Here is a 19,851-nt window from a genome sequence, read left to right as displayed (position 1 = left end):
CACCACTCTGGGGGGTGCAGTGCCTATTAGCATCTGCACACTGCCCGTAACCTTGCTAGAATATTATTTATGGCCGGGATCACACTGTCTCTCCCATTTCTTCCTCCCTCCGGGCTGCGGAATAGTAAGGTTGGTAGAAGTCCCCTCCGACAGGGTTGGTAGTTTGTAGACGGCCCCTGAGAGGCTAGGGCGTTTCGAATTGGCTGAGCGCTCCGCCGGGGAGGGCGGGAGTTTGCCGAGCGTCCCTGGCTGGGATCCCTGCCTTCCAGAGCCGGGAGCCCAGAAGCAGGGAGAAGTTGGAGAGGTCGGGAAAGGGAGGGTCGGGAGAAATTGCGGACCGATCTCAGCCCTGGTCGGCCGAGCTCCGGAGGAGTGTCTGCCGCGTCCGGGCCCAGTGTGACCGCGCCGCGCGCAGCCCCGCCAGGGCTGGGAGTTTGCAGACCATCCCTGCCGCCACCAGCTCGGCGGCGGCCCTGCGGCTCCGGAGGCGGCCGCGGTGGCCCCAGGCGCGAGCCAGCCCTGGTAGCCGCACCGCGGACTCCGGGCGCCGCAACTCCGTGCCCCCCGCCTAGGGCCCTGCGGGGACAGCGAGTGGTGGGTGCTTCCGGCTGCTGCCCGACAAGGAGGTGAGAACCACTGGGTCGGGGCGATCGCGTGGAAACTCGCCATCCCCGCGGGAAGATGCACGCAGAGCGGAGCGCGGAGGGCACGGGGAGCTGGGCGCGGGCGGGGAGAGCCGTGCCGAGGGTGGCGCAGCCCGGGGCTTTGCGCGCCGCCCCGCTGCCGCCTGCGTGGGTGCCGGGGCCACGGCCGCTCTGCGGGACCGGGAGCGAAGCCGGGGACGCGCCTCGAGGCGCCCACCTGTCCGTGGCAACCCGTTTCCAGGGGAGGCTGCAGGCCCCCGGGACCCGTGGGGAAGCGGCTTTGTGGGCTTTTCAAGGACTGTCCAGAGGAGGCTTCGGTTGTGCGGGCCGGAGGCGAGCTGCTGGGGCTGGCAGATGGGCGTCGGACCGCGGAGGAGCTTTGGTGGGGTCATGCTGGGGGTGTGGGCCGGGCTGGGGTCCCCGGGTCCTGGGCGCTCCGGGCGGGCTCAGCCACGGGCCAGCGAGGGGGAAGAAGGGAGGCTGGCCCCGGGCCCCAGGGGAAGCGGGATGCGGCGGGGGGCGCTCTGGGCCGGGTGCGCAGGGTCCAGTGGTGCCCCCAGCCGTGGGGGACGGCCGGCGGCCCGCGTTCCCGCCCGCGCTCAGGGCCAGCCTGCCTGGCCGGAGAGGCGAGGGGCAGCGCGGAGTCCACACCCGCGCACACACTCCCGAGAGCATGCTCAGTGCGGGCCTGGGAACTTCCTGCCGAGTCTCGAGCGGCCCCGGCCCCCTCCCCGCTCGCCGCTCGCAAAGTTGGAGGCGGTGGGTGCTGGAGTCGGGGGCGCGGCCCCCGCCTGTCGCCCTCTGGCGTCCCGGTTCCGGGCATCGCCTTTGCCCGGCCCGCGGCGCTTCTCTCTTCCGCCGCCCCCGCGGCTGGGAACCTAGGCGCGGATGTCATCCCCGCTTCCCGAGGCCAGGTCGCAGGCCGGGTGGCCAGAGGCCTGGTGGCGCGGCCGCCTGCCAGGTGGACCCGCTCGCGGTGCGCTCTCCACGCGCACGGACCCGGTGCAGAGAGCAGATTGGGTGGAAGGGGGTGTGTGAGCGCGGGGCCCTTGGTGCACTACTCGCTGTCACGTCACACACAAAGCCTTGGTTTCGTAGCTGCCGCGCTGTAGAGGGAAGGGGAAGAGGTGCCTTTCGCATTGTCCAACCGCTTTTGGAGAGCCACCAGGGTGCTAGGTGCCTGGGGGATGCAGGAACAAGGCGTCGCATATGGTTTGCAGAGATGCCAGAGGCCAAGTCTAGGGCTCGGTACTCCTGGCACTTACTGCGAGCCCTGGCCCTGGGCGGACGCCGGTGTCTGCACCGGGCTCTGCTAGACCAGTTAGGACGCTTACGAGGCTGTGGAGTTGGGGAGGAAAAAGCTGAGGTTTGGGTGGGATGGCAACACTGCACTTGGAAACACTTGAAGCCAAATGTTAGAGGCAGGAAATCATTCTAAAGAGGCAAGAGGGAAGCTGGCATCCTACATTTTTTGGCTGTTAGGATGAGAGCAAAGATCCCCTGTCTAGAGGTCTTTGAACTTTTCTCTAGTTACCAAGTTGAAGTCCATGTAGTCCCCCTGCAGCATAGAGGCCTGAGAAATGAGCTGATGCAGGACAGGGGAGAGGGTGACCTTTGCCCCTCCTAGTGACTGGCCAAAGAGGAAAAGGAAGCTGCTTTGCTCCTTTGTTCCAGCCTGCCTTCCCGGATCTAGGAGACCTGTGACTGGAGTCATTAGGAGAAAGGAGTCCGCAGTCCCGGGTTGGGACTTCACCAGGTGGCGCCGGTTGGTTTTAAGGCAGGCTGCAATGGCAGCGGGGCTGAGGGGCTCGCCCAGATCTGCCAATGGCATCTCCGTTTCAGCCAGTGCTGCAGAGCAGCCCAAGGCCTGTCGAGGCTCCTCAGCAGTGCGCATTTCAAGTGCTGTGTGTGTGGAAGTGTGAATACGGTACTCATGTACCTATAGGCACACATCCATATAGCTTTTCATAAAGAAGCATGGGCCTGTGCGTGTGCATATGCAGTTGTTCTTTGGTAGCATCTGGGGGCTGGAAGGGACCTCAGGAGACCATAGGAATTCAAATTTTCTCCTTTCCCATTCAGTTTTCTCCGTTTAAAAATAACCAACCAGACTTCTCTGCCCAGCTGGCTTCCCAAAGCATTTGATGCCAGAGTCCGCCTGTGGTCCCAGCCCAGGGGGAGGCCTTTGGCTTCTCCCCTGAGAAGGGGCTCCTCAGGATCTGATCTGGATGCACGCTGACAGTTGACATGACTTTTCCTACTGCTCCACATGGCTTGGGATTTAAGTCACTGCAGAGTCACGCTCAGACTGATTTTAGCAGGGGACAGGTAGCGATGTCAAGAAAATTGCAGAGCAGTCCTCAGTAAGACTTGGGTTGGAAAGTCTGTGGCCGTTTGTACTCTGTGGTCATCCCAGCAGGGAGTTGCCCTGCTCCTTCCCAAGAGCAGAGGGGACTCATTTTTACCCCCTTCTCCTCTGTGTCTTGTCCTTCTGGCTCTAGGAAGGGAGAGGGGGGAGTGGTTGGGGATGGTATTCTGTGTTGGTGTGATTATAGTAGGTCTCAGGAAAGCATGTGCTAGCAGGAGTGTTGTCTCTGGGGGTTTGTCATGGTGGATGCCAAAGTTTGGGGAAGGATCCTGGTGTCAGGCGAACAATTAACGGATAGTCTTGACTGGAGGAAGGTGTATGTGATCCAGAATTCAGGTACTTAAAAAAGAGAGGAGATCATTTTCCAGTTGGGGGAGAGTGCCACGTGGGTGACGGTTGAGCGGTTTGGGTCAGAAATGAATTTGGTACTTGTCAGTGCAAGTTTTACTAGGTTGCCTTTAAAGTTCAGACTTGCTTTGAAGCATAAAGTCCCTCTTTAACAGTCAGAATATGAGTAAAGATCTCCCCATCTTCTTAGAGTTCCTAACCTAAGCCTTGTCCCCATGCTCTCTTGCAGCCTGCGTCAACATCAGAAATCCAGGCACAGATGTGGTGACCTCTGTGCCAGCTGCAGGTGTCCTCACTGAGTGTGTATTGGGCAGCCACCGTGCTGGTGCTGGGTATAAAGATGTCCTTTTTCAAAATTACCTCCTCACTTTTAATTTATCTGACCTTCTCTTCAGTGTGTTAACGCAAACTAATAGCTCTTGGAAAGCCGCCAAGGTGGGTCCCAGGAGCCTCGGTACTGTAACCGTGTTTTCAGCTGGAAGAGTTGGGACTTGAGCTGTGTTTGCCCACTTGTGCAGTTTTATTTATTTACTTGTTTTTTTCATTGCCACAATTAAGTGTATCCTTCCCCGACTTCCTCACATTTGGAAGGCTGTATGTGTGCATGAGAGGGGTTGCTGTTTCTTCAAAATCCTCCAGCTCGCGTGTATGAACACATAACCCTCTGGAAAGAAAACAGAGGCCTTTCTGCAGGGCCTTTCGGCCTCAAAAGTCAGGAGGGGCAAGGAGGATAAACTCTGTGGCTGGATTTGGTGGGAGCAGTTCTCCCTGTAAACTGGCAGCCCCCTTGCCATATCTGCGTTTGTGCTTCAGGACCTTGACCCCAGCTGGGGCGGGTACCTAGTTTTTTCCCATCCTGTTGCCCATGAACTCAGCAGTGGCGTTATCCCAGTACTTAGTTACTTGTCACAGTGAAGTACTGGTGTTTGCAACTGAGTTACTTACAAAAACGTCAAGGTTATCCCTAGAATAATAACAGCCCCACTTATTTGCATCCCTGTGAGATTTTTGTGGCTGGCCCTTGAGGGAATGTGTGCCGCCCACCCGCTTCTGTCTGAGCGCCTCTTCTTAGTGTTGTAGTTCTGAGCACAGACGGCTCGTAAGTGCTGTCATGCTGGTCAGATGCTTTTTATAAGCATCCTACACAGCACAGTCTTCCACGCTAACAGTTTGGATCTTTCATGGCTCAGTCTCCCCTTGGGAGTGTGTTGTGTTGGTGATCAGTGTAGAGATGATGTGTCTTGGAGAAATTTTAAGAACAGGTGGGCAAGAAATAGATGATGATGAAAAAATATATCTTCTATATGTGACATGATTGCAAATGCTTCTCTTGTATTTCATTTACTCCTCACTGCAACTCTGAGGTAGATGCTGATGTCATTTCCAGTTTATACTTAGAGAGATTGAGACATTAGGAGTTTATGAAGCCTGGTCAGGATCACACACAGCTCACAAGTGGCAGGGAGAGGATTCGAGCCCCGCTGGTGTAGGGCCAGGGCCCATGTTAGCTGGACTATGCGTAGTTGTTAAAGCTAGGAACCTCGCCCTGCACTAGCCAGCGCCCTTTTCCAGTTAAAGCCACGAGAAGCCTTAGACAGGCAGGGGCTGGAAGGGACTTGAGGAATATCCCTCTGGGTCCTTGCTCTTTGTAGCCGAGCTCATGGAGGTGCAGGGAGGTAGAAGGACTTGCTCCATGTCTCACCAGCAGGAAGCAGTGGGAATGCTGCGCCTCACTTCTGACCCTTGGTCCCACGGGAACAATTGATAGCAACTGGTAACAGCTATGTGTCTGCTTTGTTTGTAGAGTTGAGCCAGGGAGAGAATGTGATCGCCTTTGGCGTCCGTCCCTCCCACTCCTAGAACCCTTGGAATCTGGTGGGGAGAGAGGGGTGTGTCCAAGTTCCCTCACTATCCCCAGATGGAAGAGTCTTTTGTGCCTTTGAGTGAGGTGTTCCCTTTTTTTTTATGCCATCTTATAAGTTTGACATCTTAAGAATGAGCCCTGGCTGGGTAGCTCAGTTGGTTACAGCATCATCCTGATACACCAAGGTTGCAGGTTCAATCTCCGGTCAGGACACATACAGGAAGCAACAGATAAATGCATAAATAAGTGGAACAATAAATCAATGTTTCTCTTTCTCTTTCTAAAAAAAAATCAAAAAAATCAATAAACAAAAAGACTGTAGTCTGGGATGGATTTTACGTTTCACTCTGAAATTCTTATTTTCTCTCACTCTGTCTCTCTCAGTCTTAGGGCCCGTGGTCCCTCTCAGCATTGATTTTCACTCTTTAAGAGCATGGGTTGGGCAAGACGTGCTCTTTCTTAACTGTTTCAAAAGAGGGCTGGTGAGGACATTCCCGCAGTGTATGTGGAATCCTGGAAAGATTGCTGAGGCCCTGTAAAATGTTTCTCTGACCACCGGCATCTTCTTGCTTCGTGGAATTTTCCTGTTAGGCATATGGCAAGCACTGTTTCCTTCCACTTTATTCCTTTCCTATGACCAGATTGCATCAGGCCCATCAGTGCTCACCTGTCCCTGATTCGAAAGTTTCTGGTTAAGAGCCCTTAGCTGCTCAAGGAGGTTAAGCTCTAAGGCCTGTTCACACCCACACAGAAGAGTCAGTTGTTATGAAACAGTATGCAAATGAAGAACACTCATTCAGCTAAGACTTTCATTGTAAGACTTCTCTTGGTTTTAATTGGAAAAAGGCACTGGCTAGTACAGGGTGAGGTTCCTAGCGTTAACAACTACGCATAGTCCAGCTAACATGGGCCCTGAACCTACACCAGCTGGGCTCGAACCCTCTCTCTGCCACTTGCGAGCTGGGTGTGACCAGGTTTCATGACCACTTTGGGCCTCAGTTCTGATGTTGTCAAGTACAGGGATTGAATCAGAGCTCTCCCAAGTTCTGTTCAGTCCCCCTGCTGTATCACCCTGTATATACAAGTGGCAGAAGAATTGAATACAGAAATAAAGTTCCCTCATGCAAAAAAGAAAAACTGTTCAGGAAGAACTCAAGTTGTTTTTGCTTTTGCTGGCAGACTAGTAGATAGTTCAAATGCTCACCTAAGAAGAACTAGCCCTCTATTATCACTATCTCTGGGATGTTTATTTTGAATGCTGAGAAGTAAAAAGCCTGGCTCCTTACTTCTCAGCTCAGAGCTGTTACCCCCAGTGAAGCTATTTTTTTCCCTTGGGAAACTGAGATTCAAAGAGCAGAAGATGACCAGGCCACGGAGTGCTGTGGTTCCATGGCACAGTGCCTGGGAAAAGTAGCTAAGGATTTACACTGCCATAGGCCACGCCGATTCTGTTTACATACCTGCATCGCTGCTTCGCTATGAAACTACTTTGAAAGAACAGGGAGTTGGATATCAATCTCCTTGCAGCTGCGTGTTTTTTTTTTTTTTATAACCATCTGTTATTTTCAATGCCAACTTTTTATTTACTAGTGTTCATGCTAATGAGTTTTCTAAATGACCAATTCTTTCTCTTTTATAGCTTGTTTAGAAAAGCAGTCTCTTTGCCTCACGCGAAGTCTGAGCTCTCCGCTTTCTTGATATTTCAGTGTGGTGAATATCCCTCACCCCCTCTCCTGTGATTTTTCAGAGCCACCAGGGCTGGAGGCAGCACCGTGGGGATTTGGAGAGGAAGGGGCACTTTCCTCTCCCGCCTCCTCAATAATCATGCTCATCCTAGGAGGCGTCCCCAGTCTTCTGCGAGACCTTCGCCAACACAGCTTCAAGGCCCTCTGCCCGTGGGAATGGCCTTCCCTCTTTTACAAAGTTCTCAGCTCCAGTGACTAAGGATGGTACATTTCCCCCTCCTCCCTTCATGTGACTTCTAACGCCTGTGCTTGCTAGATTTAAAGGTGACACTGTTCTGTGGACAGCCCTTCACTGTACATTATTCAGTATGCACACATGCAGTTCTCTTGGGTAAATGTTATCAACTTTCGTCTATAGGTTCACCATTCCTTTTTTGCTATCCTGATGTCCAGGGAGCTCCAGAGAGAGAAAGTCTTTGCTCAGGTCGCTTAAAAAAAAATACATCTGGCCCCAAGGGCTTCTCAGAAAGGAGTGGAGAGCCTTAGTAGGCATGACTGGAAGCTCCCACTGCCTTATATGGGGCCTGACATGGTGTCACAGGGTTAGCTGGGCAGTGAGGCACTTACTGAAGGTAAACTTCCTCTGGCTGGCTGCATGTCGGTCAGTTCAGTGCTCTGTGGTTCCGGTTTCTCTTCTGTCAAATGAGGCATCTCAGCTTCTCCCCATCTGTGGGGTCCCACCAGGGTGTCTTGGCTGAGCTCAGCACACTCATCTGCTCTAGTTTCTCCTATCTGTCCTTCAGAGTATTCTTAGGTGTGTTCCCGTTCTTGTGGGCCTGTTGGGTTGTGTCTGTTTTTAGAGTTCTGTTTTTTTTAAATCCGTGGACCTTTGGTAGACATTTTGTCTTTTCTCCCTCTCCCTGGGCATAAGCCATGGGCTCATGAAGCCCAACAAGTTGGGACTTTGTGTGTGAGTGCGTCTGTGTTTGTGCGTGTGTCCATTTTCACAGACCGTTAGTGCTGTTACCTTACTGTGGTATTAGCTGCAAAGAAGTGGCCGTTAGTGGAGTTGCAGCTGAAGGTCGGGAGTAGTCATAGCTGAATGAATTCTAGGGAGTTTCTGTGGAAGGATTTTGTTCATATGGCTTTCCCCTCATACATGCTTGGAGAGTGTATGGATAATGATTGTATTGTACTTTCCTATAGACTGCAATAAAGGTTTCCCATGAAAACGAGTTGCTTATCCTATCATGATGCCTTTACTAGTAGTCTGACTGCCACCATATCCAGAATCAGATACAGCTCCCATTTTTCTTGCCATGCCTGACACGTGTTCTCCAAGTTCCAGACTCCCCCCCACCCCCCTATCTAGTGGCTTCATGAGAGACTTTTCTATTTCCTCATTTAGTATAAAGACTACAAAATTACGTAGCTCTTCTGTTATTGCTGTAACAAATAACCACAGACTTCGTGGCTTAAAGCAACACGAATTTATTGTTCTATAATTTGGTAGGTCGGAGGTCCAACATGGGTCTCACTGACTAAGATCATGGTATCCATTCCTTTTGAGACTCCAGGGGAGAATGCATGTCCTGCCCTTTCCGGCTGATATTCATAGGCTCCTGCCCCTCCTCCAGCGCCCAAACCAGCAGCGTTGAGCTGGGTCCTTGTCCCTCTGCCATCAGGTTGGCGCTCTGACCACAGCTGGAAAAGGTTCTCTGTCCTCCTCCCCCCTTTTTTCTGTTACCATTTATTATTAAAAATTAAACAATGAGCCCGAACCTCAGTTTGGTTCAGTGCATAGAGCGTCGGCCTGCGGACTGAAGGGTCCCTGGTTCAATTTAGGTCAAGGGCATGTACCTTGGTTGCAGGCACATCCCCAGTGGGGGGTGTGCAGGAGGCAGCTGATCGATGTTTCTCTCCCATCGATGTTTCTGACTCTCTACCCCTCTCCCTTCCTCTCTGTAAAAAATCAATAAAATATATTTTAAAAAAATTAAACAATGATAATTACAATAAATGCATAGTTTGCAAAAGTCCTATATTTGTTCATAGGATTTATACATACAGGCATTATAGTACATTCACCTGAAAGACTAAAATTAGATGTAAGAACATGAATTGATGTCTGGATGTATATGAAAAGTGTATAAATGTAGGTGTAAGTTTCCATAAATATAAGAAACATTAAAATCTAAAAAGGTTCCCTGATTTTAAGACTCTTGTGATTAGATTGGGCCCACGCAGACAATCCAGGATAATCTCATCTCGAGGTCTTTAACTTAATCGCGTCTGTCCTGTAAGCTGACATCTCCACAGGTCCCGGGGCTTAGGAACTGAACGTCTTGGGGTTCACTTATCTGTCTACCACAGTCCTCAAGACTTTTATTTTTTTTTTCTCAGTGTAAAATTTTTTATTTGGAATTAAGCAGCTGGACTCAGGTTAGATGATCCCAATTTTGTTGGCAACATCCAAAGCATCGCAGTTAGGAGCCAGTCGAACATATGCCTTCTCGCCATCAGGCCTGACCAGGGTGTTGACCTTGGGCACATCGGTGTCATAGAGCTTCGTCACAGCCTCTTTGACCTGGTGCTAGTTGGCGTTGACACGAACACCTGTGTTGTCTTCTGACTCCTTCATGGCTGACTCGGTCGTCAGGGGGAATTTGATGATGGCATAGTGGGCAAGCTTGTGTCTCCGGGGTGCGCTCTGCCGGGGATGTGTAGGCTGCCCTGGCAGCCCTAGTGTCTTTGGCCATCGGAAGGTGGGTGACACGTGGATCTTCTTTTTTTGTGGCTGTGGACGCCTTTCAGCACTGCTCTCTTTGCCTTTAAAGCTTTTGCTTTGGCTTCGGCTTTGGGAGGGGCAGGTGTCATCTTCATAAAAAGATCCTCAAGACTTTTTGTAAAGAAATGGTTTTCTACTTTTGTTTAAAGGAACTGTTCCTTCCCATCGAAGAACTTTACTGTCACAGGAAATGTGCCTATGTCCTTGTTCATATTTTTGAATTCAATTGTCCCTTAGTGTCTGCTGGGAATTGGTTCCAGGATCTCCCTCAGATACTAAAATTCTTTGGAGCTCACATCCCTTATATAAAATGGGGAATATTTGCATATAACCTATATTTGCATGTGGGCTACAGCTGGGTGTGCCTACACCTCACTTCATTTGCATGGATTCAGTAGTGCTAGGCATGTGGCAAGTTTACAGATGTTTTCTTTTTGAACTTTCGGGATTAAAAAATAATTTTTCTGTCTGCAGTTGGTAGAATCCATAGATTTTAAATCAGTGGCTATGGAGGGCTGACTGCATGTTCAAACAAATCATTTGTAAAACACAGTATCTAAGGTTCGAGTTCAGCTGTGGCTAGACCAAGCTACGCATGTTTATGTGTTCCAGTTGAGATAATTGTCAGCAGTCCTGCGATGGCAATGAGGAAACTGAGGTGCAAAGGAAACTTGCACAGAGTCTTGTAGCCAGAAGTAGTGGAGTCAGGGTTTAAATGTGGATCTCATTGATTCAAAGCCTGGTTCTTTTCACTCTGCCTTCCTGCCTCAGAAGTGATAATGGCAAAACAAAATGAGAAATGGTAATGGGAAAACTTAAACTAATGTAAAATCTCTCTGCTTCTGCCAAGGGGATGGCAAACGAAACATTGCCTGTGGAGATTGATTGCACTAATGGTCCTGATGAATGGCCTCCCTGGGTCCACACTCTTTACCTTGTAACTGTGTAGTCCCCTCCGCTCCCCTCCCGAGACACTGGGATTGGCCACGTGGCCCGCTTTGGCCAGTGGGACATTAACAGATGCCCAGTAAACAGTTCAGAAGAGTGTAGGTGTTTCTAATAGTCTCTTACACAGCTGGGTGAGCCCTCCGAGATCCCTGCCATGAGAACAGGCCCAGACTGGCCTCATGGGGAGATCTGAGAAACACTTGGGGATGAGCCAGGTTGCCTCAGCCGAGGCCAGACTTCCAATGAATTGTCGGCTGCTCCAAGTCTCCTGAACTTGTCTTGCCCAGGCCAGTGAAGCCAGATCAGCAGAACCACTCAGCTGACCTGTAGAGTTATGGCAGTAATCAGTGATTGTTGTTTAAAGCCACTGAGTGCTGGGGAAGTTTGTTATACAGCAGTTGCTAACTGATACACAGCTCTTGTCAGATATTTCAATAGCATAAGAAATATTGTAGTGTCCCTTTGAAGATCATTTTGGACTACTTGTAACTAAATATTCTTATTAAATATGTAATTTAAAAAAATATTCTCTTAAGATTATACTGTAGGCTCAAGAGCATGCCCAATATATCTAACCCCCCTTTTTTTCTTAGCATGAAAGACCTTTAAATTCTTTCCGGTTTCAGTCCAAGGCAGACTTGTTTTCCCTTCTCAAATTGTTAGAAATAAGGCGAGCCCCCAAATTGAGGGGTCCTGGTAGAACACAGAGCATACTCGGGAGCCAGGCAGCAAGGCATAAGGGTATGGGCAGACTGAGCGGGCGGTGCGCTTGGCTTTTTAATCCTGACACGCGTGACCTGTCCCTTACTCTTGATTGGAGCTTAGGCTCACAGTCTTTCGGGATTGGCTGATTTAAAGGAAGGGGTTGACCTTTGCCGTTTCAAGACTGCTGCTCCCAGGGAGCTGCAAATCATGTGGCCCCAAATGGTGGCTGCCTAAACTGTTTTTTGACAGAAAAGATGACTTGTTTATTCTCACAAAACTATTTATTATTTCTAATGTAGTGACTTTTGACCCCCAACCTGCAGTAGGACATTGACTCAGAACTCCCATACATACATGTATATAACAGCAAGAAAAGTTCATGAAACAGTTCCTACCCTTATATCTCTGATGTTTTCTCTTTGGTTTCCTTTATGTCAGAAATGCTGGTCAGGAGTCGCCACTGTGGCCTGTTACCCGTTTTGTAAATGAGGTTTTACCAGAACACAGACACTTGTTCTCCTTGGTGCAGGCAGAGCTAAGCAGCCCTGGCAGCTTATGGCCCACAGAGCCCGATGCTCATCTCGGGCTCCGGAGAGCAGCTCTGACCCTCGAGCTTAACTGGGCCATGACCCTGTGCGTGGCGACCCTCTGCTTAGAAGACTGTTAATTCTCTTGATGTTCGTGTGGAAATTGCGTAAATCTGGCAGCTGTGAAACTAACCCACTCCCTGTGTCATCCTCAAACTTTCTTTTCTACTTACTTCGACCCAACAGTGAAGTGTGTGCTATTAACATTGTACCTGATGGCTTACATAGGAAACTTTTCAAGCCATTCTAAAATGTCCCATTATAAGTAGTGTTACCTCCCCCTCCCCCATTTTTCTAATTTAATTGAGCTCTCTTGTGGAAACTAGTGGGAATTAACAGGGACACACATTCTATTCAAGTGCTAATTATTTATTCATTAGGTTCCAGCCTTGCCTTTTTTTGTGACCTAATGGGAGTCCATTGCTGGAAGAGGTAGGGAGGGTGTTCCTGGCTGCTTTTAGAGCACCTTCTGGCAACTGGTCCTCACTGTCACATTTCTGAATCCCAGTGGTATTCTTTCCGAGTATAAGGTTTAGAGACATTAAATCATGGACTTTTAGGGTTGGAAAGATGGGGAAAATTTTCTTTTTCCCCCATCCAGGCCTAATTGGGCCCTTCGAGGCCAAATTTCTCTAGTACCTTAATTTCCCAGACCTGTCAGGAAAGGACAGCAATATTATTTTTGTGTTGTGACTAATGAGATTGGTGAAAAGAGCCGAGGCGGCAAAGGCTTCAGGATGATCTGGAAATATCTTTCTAGAATCTGAAATGCCAGGTGAGGCATGGTCACTGGCCCGTTTATTTATTGGCAGCGAGAGCGGAATGAAAATACATGGGCCTCAGGAACAGCAGGAGGAGCTTAGGTGCAGGCTGAGTAAGGGAGGCTCCTTGACGTCCAAACAGGTTCTCCTGGGCCTTTCCTGGGCCCACTGCCCGCCTAGGTTGGGTGGGTGGCCCTCCCTGCAGGTGGGCTGGCCCCTGTAATTAATAAGGCCCCCCACCCCCACCCCCCGGGCGCTGGCAGAGAAACCTGCCAGAGCTTGCTTCACACAAAAGTGGAGAATTCACATTCGGGCTCCAGAAGAGGAGCCAGGAGCTGCCTGCAGCCTGCAGGCTGGCCTGGAGTCTCTGGGAACCCCAGGAACCCCCTTGGCTTCCTCTCTCTGGCTGCTTTATTCTCCCTGCCTCCTCCTGCTTTTCTTGTCCCAAGAGCTGGACTCTTGGAAGGTCCCTTGTTCCTGGGGAAGCCACCGGGAGCTCTGGTCTTGCTCTTGTAACGCCACTTGCATTTCCTGGGGAGTGTCTCCTCAGTGACCCAGCTGGATAACACCCAGAGCAGCAGGCAGAATGTGGGAGCTGCACCAGGAATTTGGCTGGTTCTGGGAGTCTTAGGGGAGCATTTTAGAAATTTGTGAAGCCGTTTGGTTGGCAGTGCTTGAGCGGCACTACTTGCATCTATTGGGCGGAGACCAGGGATGCTAACCATCTGTGATGGCTACAAGGTCTTATACCCCGGAGTGTTCCACTGTTGCAGGAGGAATTAAAGGGCCAGATTTCCCAGACACAAGTGGGAGTGAGGTCCCTAGAGTACCACTGAAACAAGCGTTCTCCGAAGCCCCGCGGGAGGATGGGGTGTGGGAGAAGGCTTTATTTGGGCGAGGTTACGTTTCTTGGGTTGCAATGGCCCATTCCCCCAAGCCAGCCCCGAAAGGGGCAGCTGCGAGTTCAGCAGAGCCAGAAGCAGGGCCAGTGTCCAGAGCTTCCGTTCCATGTTGCAGCCGGGTGTGGCTCAGCGTCCAAGCTAATTACAGTCCATTAGTCTATTGTGTGGAGTCCAACATGGCTGTGTGCCACGTGGGCGCAGGGAGGCACATCCCTGCCACAGGAGAGCAGGCACCCAGCATGCCAGGGGGAGAAGGCGAGAGGGAACTTGCTTTATTTGAAAGTTTAAATACTCAGGTTCCCGCACTTGCAGTAACCACGCCTATTCTGGCCACTTGATTCGCTTCCAGGTGTGGCTGATGGGCAGCTAGGTAGGCACCTTCCCAGGTCCCTCAGAACTTACTGGGCACGTGTCAGGCTGCCTTGTCCAGTCCCTTTCCCCACCCATCAGCGGGAAACAGACTTGGAAAGTGTTAAATGCAACTTTTGGCAAAGCGGCATAAATGGCATGCCTGTATCTAGTCTTCCCTTTCCTCCTTTCCTGTTAAATAATGATCAGGTTAGTACAAGGACATTACCACTGTGAGATAGATGGTCATGGATGAAAAGCAAAACCGGTTTATTACCTGCACCTGCAGACCTCACTCACCATTAACAAAGACCACCCGTGCCATCACCACCTCACCTGTGTCAGTCCACACTTACACGATTTTACATTTCAAGTACAAGCACCTAAGTGACCCCATCAGACCTGCTACATTAGTCTTGCCCAACGAATTGCAACTTGAAATGTGTGTTAGGTTTGTTATAAATTATTTTCCTTTTATTCTCATTTATGTTACTCTTAGGGCAACAAATTTATATGTTTGAAATTGCGGTTAGGAAGTTTTTCTAAGAGTTTGATTTCCGATAGTAAAAGAGTGTTAGAAGTTTGCCATGAGCCTGGGGCTTTGTCCTGATACGGTTTAAAACACAGAGCTCAGGGGACGTGACTTGGAAGTTCCCCTTGGCTCGATGATTCAGCCGATTTAAACACTCGATACTAACAATTTAAAAAATAAAAAACTGTGGCTCATGCATGTGTGCAACTGACAGAAAAGCGGAACAGAGATGTTGGCCCCATACTGCAGACCCTCTCTCCTCTCAGCCTGGGCTGTGGCTCCTGCTGCGCCAGGGTCCTGGGTGTAGGGCTCTTCATCATTTGGAAGAGTCCTAGGAGTAGGGGAGAAAACCAGATTATCACATGTGTTTCATAGGCACCACTTCGTAGGTTTTCAAGAGGATCTGTAGGCTTATATGGGAAAACATTACACCTTGATTTTCACTCACCTCTAACAAAAATCGAGCAATTCCGTAACTTTTGAATGTTGACCACACATCACAGTAATGTTAGTGTTGTCTGTGACTCTGTCACCAATAGGAATTTGACATTTTATGTCACATCATAGGTGGCTAACAGATACCTTGAAATATTATGACTTTGAAATTATGGTAGTTATTATACCCATTACTAGATAGTGTTATTTAATGCATTGACAAGTAAGCATATGTGTTACTATATCACAATTAAAAAATATTTTGATCACCACATCTATATATATAAAAGCCTAGCGACCGAATGGCAGAACAACCAGAATGACCAGAACGACGGGTGGCTCTGACGCACACTGTGGTGGCCAACTGGCCCGATAGGGGGCAGGGCTGGCCATCCAACCGCCTGCTGTCCCTCCCCCCTGCCTGCCCTGCCTCGATTGGTCCTCCCACCCGATTACTGAAGTGTGACCTTCAGTGATTCTAAGTAAGTAAACGCTCTCCAGCCTTCATAGACCAGGAACCTGAATTACAAGTGATCAGGAGGAAAACTGCTCATGGTCTGGACCATCAGTCAGGGGTCCAGGAGAGGTGCCCAGCACAACCACCATCTTCCTGCGTTCTCTCTCCATTGCTTACTACCAAAGAGGGCAGCACATCACACCATGGCTTCTCTTTAGAGAGTTTGTCATGGGTGTCCAGACCCCACCTGTGCACAAATTTGTGCACTGGGCCTCTAGTTTAAATATGATTGACTTCTTCTGTATTCCTATGTATTTCATTTTATAAATTAAAAATCCTGAGAGGGGCCTGGCCAGTGTGCTCAGTGATTGAGCATCAACCTATGAATCAGAAGGTCACAGTTTGATTCCTGGTCAGGGCACATGCCCAGGTTGCAGGCTTGATCTTCAGGGAGGGGCATGCAGGAGGCAGCCAATTGATGTTTCTCTCTCTCTCTCTCTCTCCCCCCCTACTTTCCTCTCTCTCTAAAATCAATAAAAGCATATTTTAAAAAAGTCCCGAGAATGGTTCATAGGTCTCACCAGTCTGCCGCGGGGTCTGTGACTCAACAGTCCTGGAGCAGGATTTCGGAGGGCTCTGGTCTGGACAGTACGCCCTCCACCGCTGCCCTATCACTTCTGTTTATTGGGGGCTGACTTCCATCTGACTTGGCCTTTCCCCAATACTTCCAGATAATAGTGGAGGGGGTATGGGCTTATCTCCAATTGTTTTATTTCCTTCTTGGACCTGGTCTAAGCATTGAGCTTGATTAATCCTTGGTTCATTCTCTTACGCACGAGGAGCTAACCTCAGAACATTCCTCCTGGAAGGCTGTGTTGATCAGCACAAGGTACATGATGTGTTTAAAGCCAAAACGTACTGATTATCCGAATCCTAGACAGAAGTGTGATTTCTGGTTCAGTTTTTCAAGCGGAGAAAAACCACAGACATTCTTCAGGAAAATGAATAATATGCAGGCCAACTTCTCTTTTCCTCTTCTATGTTTCCGAGTTACATAATCACAAGAAGTACCGCATTGCCCAAGAAATACGTTGCATACAGCTGCTGGGGTGTTATCCTTGTTACCATGGGTGTGAGGTAGAGGTAGACAGCTCCGTAGGTGTGTATTTCATCCTGGTGGTGACCTTGCCCAGTGAGTTCCGCTGGAGGGTGCTGCACTGTATCTGCAGTCGGGTTTCTGGGATCGGCATTAGCCTTTTTTTCTCTGTCTAGAAACTTCTATTGATGGGAAGTGAGTTTGCCACAGAACAGCCCCCTCTGCACTGCTCCTTGCTGTCCTCCGGGCTCGGAGTCATGGCTGGGCGGCCATGTGTATCGCCTTCCTCTCTCAGCGGCTAAGTCTATATTTAGAGCATGGAAGTGCTGACCATTTCCTTCCCGCTTCTTTAGTAGTTGAGCATCAGAGGGATCTTCATGCATTCAACCCGTATTAAATTATAATAGGAACAATATATATTATTTTTCATTCTTTGTTTCAAAAAGTGTACTCAAGATTGGAATGGAACAGTTTGAAATTTTTAACCTCCATTTTTCTATGGGCTTATCGATTGTCTTTCTTAATGAGTCAAAGTCATTCTCTTAAAGTTGCAGGAGCAGCCCCATTATATTGTTACTGCTCATGTCAGACCAAAGGGAACATACATGTGTTTAGCAAGCTTATCGATGAAGGACAGCATCTCTCTTTTTCTGTTGCTTCCTGAGCTGCTGATTGCTTTACATACAGTTTCATGTGCAAGACTGTAGGTACTATTTGGCCTAATTTTTCTAAAAAAATATATTTTTATTGATTTCAGAGTGGAATGGGGAGAGAGAAACATCAGTGATGAGAGAGTATCACTGATTGGCTGTCTCCTGCAGCCCCCTTCTGGGGATGGGAGCCCACAGCCTGGGCATGTGCCCGAACCCGGAATGGAACCATGACCGCCTGGTTCATAGGTCGATGCTCAACCACTGAGCCATGCTTTGTGGTCAGGCTTTTTGCCCTACTTTTTTTAAGTGAGATACCTCAGTCCTTTTATGGAGAAACTGTCCTATCATGAGATTGGTAAGGGCAATTTTTTTTTGGTTTGGGAAAGTAAGAAATTTACAAATTCATTGGCTGAGGGGTGATTATTTCACTCAGTTTGAAGGCTCTCCTCCCACTCCCCCTATTCTGAGCCACAGTCCCTTGATCTACTTTTCATGGAGGTTTGTTTGGTGTGAATTTTAATCTTAATCCTACCTTTGTGGAGAGAGTATAGGTGCTTACATATCCCTGCACAGAATTAACTGTGCAGCTGCTGGACACAGTAGATCCCATTACAATTGTATAGACCATCTCACAGTGAAAGTGGATACTGGTCCTGTCTTCAAACTGACAGTCAGCGGTGAGGGCCTCACATGCAGAGGAACGCTTTTCCCGCAAATGGATCTCTGGAGCACATTGCTCAGTTCCGGGGAGGACTGGGCACTCCGGGGAGCCATGCCTTGAGTGCACTGGTTCCATGCTAATGACGGCGCTGTCAATTAGGTTTCCATTGAACAAATATGAAACTGAGTTATGGAAAAGTGTCTTGTCTGCAGTGACTCATGTAATTTTAAGGTGACCACAAAATTTATCATACAAACCTCAACACTTTTGAGAGTGAAAGGGGGTAGTAATGATTATGCTGGGAGAACAGGCATAAATGGGGATATATGGGCCCTTGCCAGGTAGGTCAGTTGGTTAGAGCATCAACTTGATACACCAAGATTGTGTGTTCAATCCCTGGTCAGGGCACATTCAAGAAACAACCAATGAATGCATAAGTAAGTGGAACAACAAATCAGTACTTCTCTCTCTCTCTCTCTCCCTCCCTCCCTCCCTCCCTTCCTCCCTCCCTTCCTCTATTTCTAAAAATCAATCAATAATTTTTTTTTTTTACATGGGGCTATATGGCCCCTGTACTGATAAGGAGCAGATTGGGGGCTTCACTCAGGTCTCTGATTCCGAAGCCTGCCTGTTCTTCATGAGATGCACTAGATCTGGCTGTCTCATCGCAGATAAATTGGGAAGACAGATATTAAATATTGAATAATCTTCTGAAGATGAGTTCTGCACTAGGTTTAGAGACAAAGAGAAATTCCTCTCAGGCTAAAGAAAAGTTGCCTTTGGCAAGAGAAACTTCTATAAGAAAGATCTTTCATATAAAATATGGAAGGGTTTGGGTTTTTTTTTTTTTGGTGGGGGCAGATGTTTTTTCTTGTCCTAAAAAGCAGTTTCCATTTTTCTTTAAAAGAATGAGTTTGCATTTACAAGGTGAGACTCAAAGTCTCATATCCAGGGAGGCCAAACATGTTCATAGCCCGTGGCTGTTACGATGTAAAGCGGTAAAATGAATTCTTCAATAGCAAAGGGTGTAGGTAACTCATGGCCCCTGTTCTTAGCACTCTGCCCATGGCCATGACTGTCCTATCAAGGCTGACTGTGTGGGGTAATCACTGCTGTGAGCGGTTAAAGTGAGGGCCCTGGAACATGTCGCATTCCCGTCATGGACAGTCTGGCTTGTGATCAGCCTCTGAGCCTCTGTGAGCCTCAGACACACACCTGAGCACACCCAGCAGAGGTGCAGGCAGGCGATAGGTGAAGCCCAGCCACGGACAGTAATGAACATCACACGGCATCCATGCCAGGGTCCACGGGTTCACTGCGGCATGTTCCCTTGCTGCCTTTGAGGCCAGTTAAGGTGCGAAAGCAAAGGTTTCCTAACAGCGTTTTCTGTAAATGCCACGCCTCTAAAATCGTCCTGCTGGGTTGCCGGTCATCATCAAGTCAGTGGTGACAAAGAATGACATGCCGTACCGTTCATTCAGTGGCCACTGTTCGTTCAATGGCCACGGTTGGAAACCTGCAGCAAGCAGGCGACGGTGGGAGTTACGTGTTTCTTGGAAATTTGGGATTTGGCTTTTTATTGTGAGCTGTTACTTGGCCTTCCAAGTTCTCTGGGACTCTGCCTTCTGCACCCTGGAGCACCCAAAAGACCGAATCCCAGGGCAGGCAAATGAAACTTTCTGGGAGATGAGGAGCTTCCCCCACCAGGAGGGACCAGCAGGACCCGGAGAGGGACTGCCCTGTAATTTGTTTGAACTGCGCCCTGAAGAAGACAACACTCTCTGGTTGCCTTTTTGAAGGATGAGATTTTCCTAGGAAATAAGAGAACCATAGGCCATGAGATAGAGAAAAAAACAAAACAAAACAATAACAAAGCAGGGTTGGAGGAGAGGCATGAGGAAAGGCAAGGGCCTGAGAGAGGTGGCTGGCTGTCAAGCAGCAGCCTTTTTGCTGTGGAAAATGAGGGACCGTGGAAGATGCAGAGGAGCGGTGCTGTCTTGGGTAACAAGCGCCTTCTTGGAATAGGGCAGGACACAGCTGGGAAGTCAGGAGATCTCGGAGCTGACGCA

The 19,851-nt window shown here is 49.2% G+C and overlaps 1 protein-coding gene across 3 annotated transcripts in view; it reads left to right on the top strand.

The window, feature by feature from the left end:
- The first annotated feature begins 235 nt into the window (after nt 1-235).
- MGAT5 (alpha-1,6-mannosylglycoprotein 6-beta-N-acetylglucosaminyltransferase) overlaps nt 236-19,851 on the top strand; it is a 362,213-nt gene continuing 342,597 nt past the window's right edge. For all 3 annotated transcript variants that reach the window (XM_059704617.1, XM_059704616.1, XM_059704618.1), the window contains exon 1: nt 236-626. The gene's annotated coding sequence lies outside the window, so the exon portion shown is untranslated. The remainder of the gene's footprint in view (nt 627-19,851) is intronic.

Source organism: Myotis daubentonii, chromosome 7, assembly GCF_963259705.1.
Source record: "Myotis daubentonii chromosome 7, mMyoDau2.1, whole genome shotgun sequence".
In the NCBI taxonomy this organism is placed as follows: Eukaryota; Metazoa; Chordata; class Mammalia; order Chiroptera; family Vespertilionidae; genus Myotis; species Myotis daubentonii.
The sequence above is the reverse complement of the archived record's forward strand: the minus strand, read 5'-3'. Positions and strand labels throughout refer to the sequence as shown.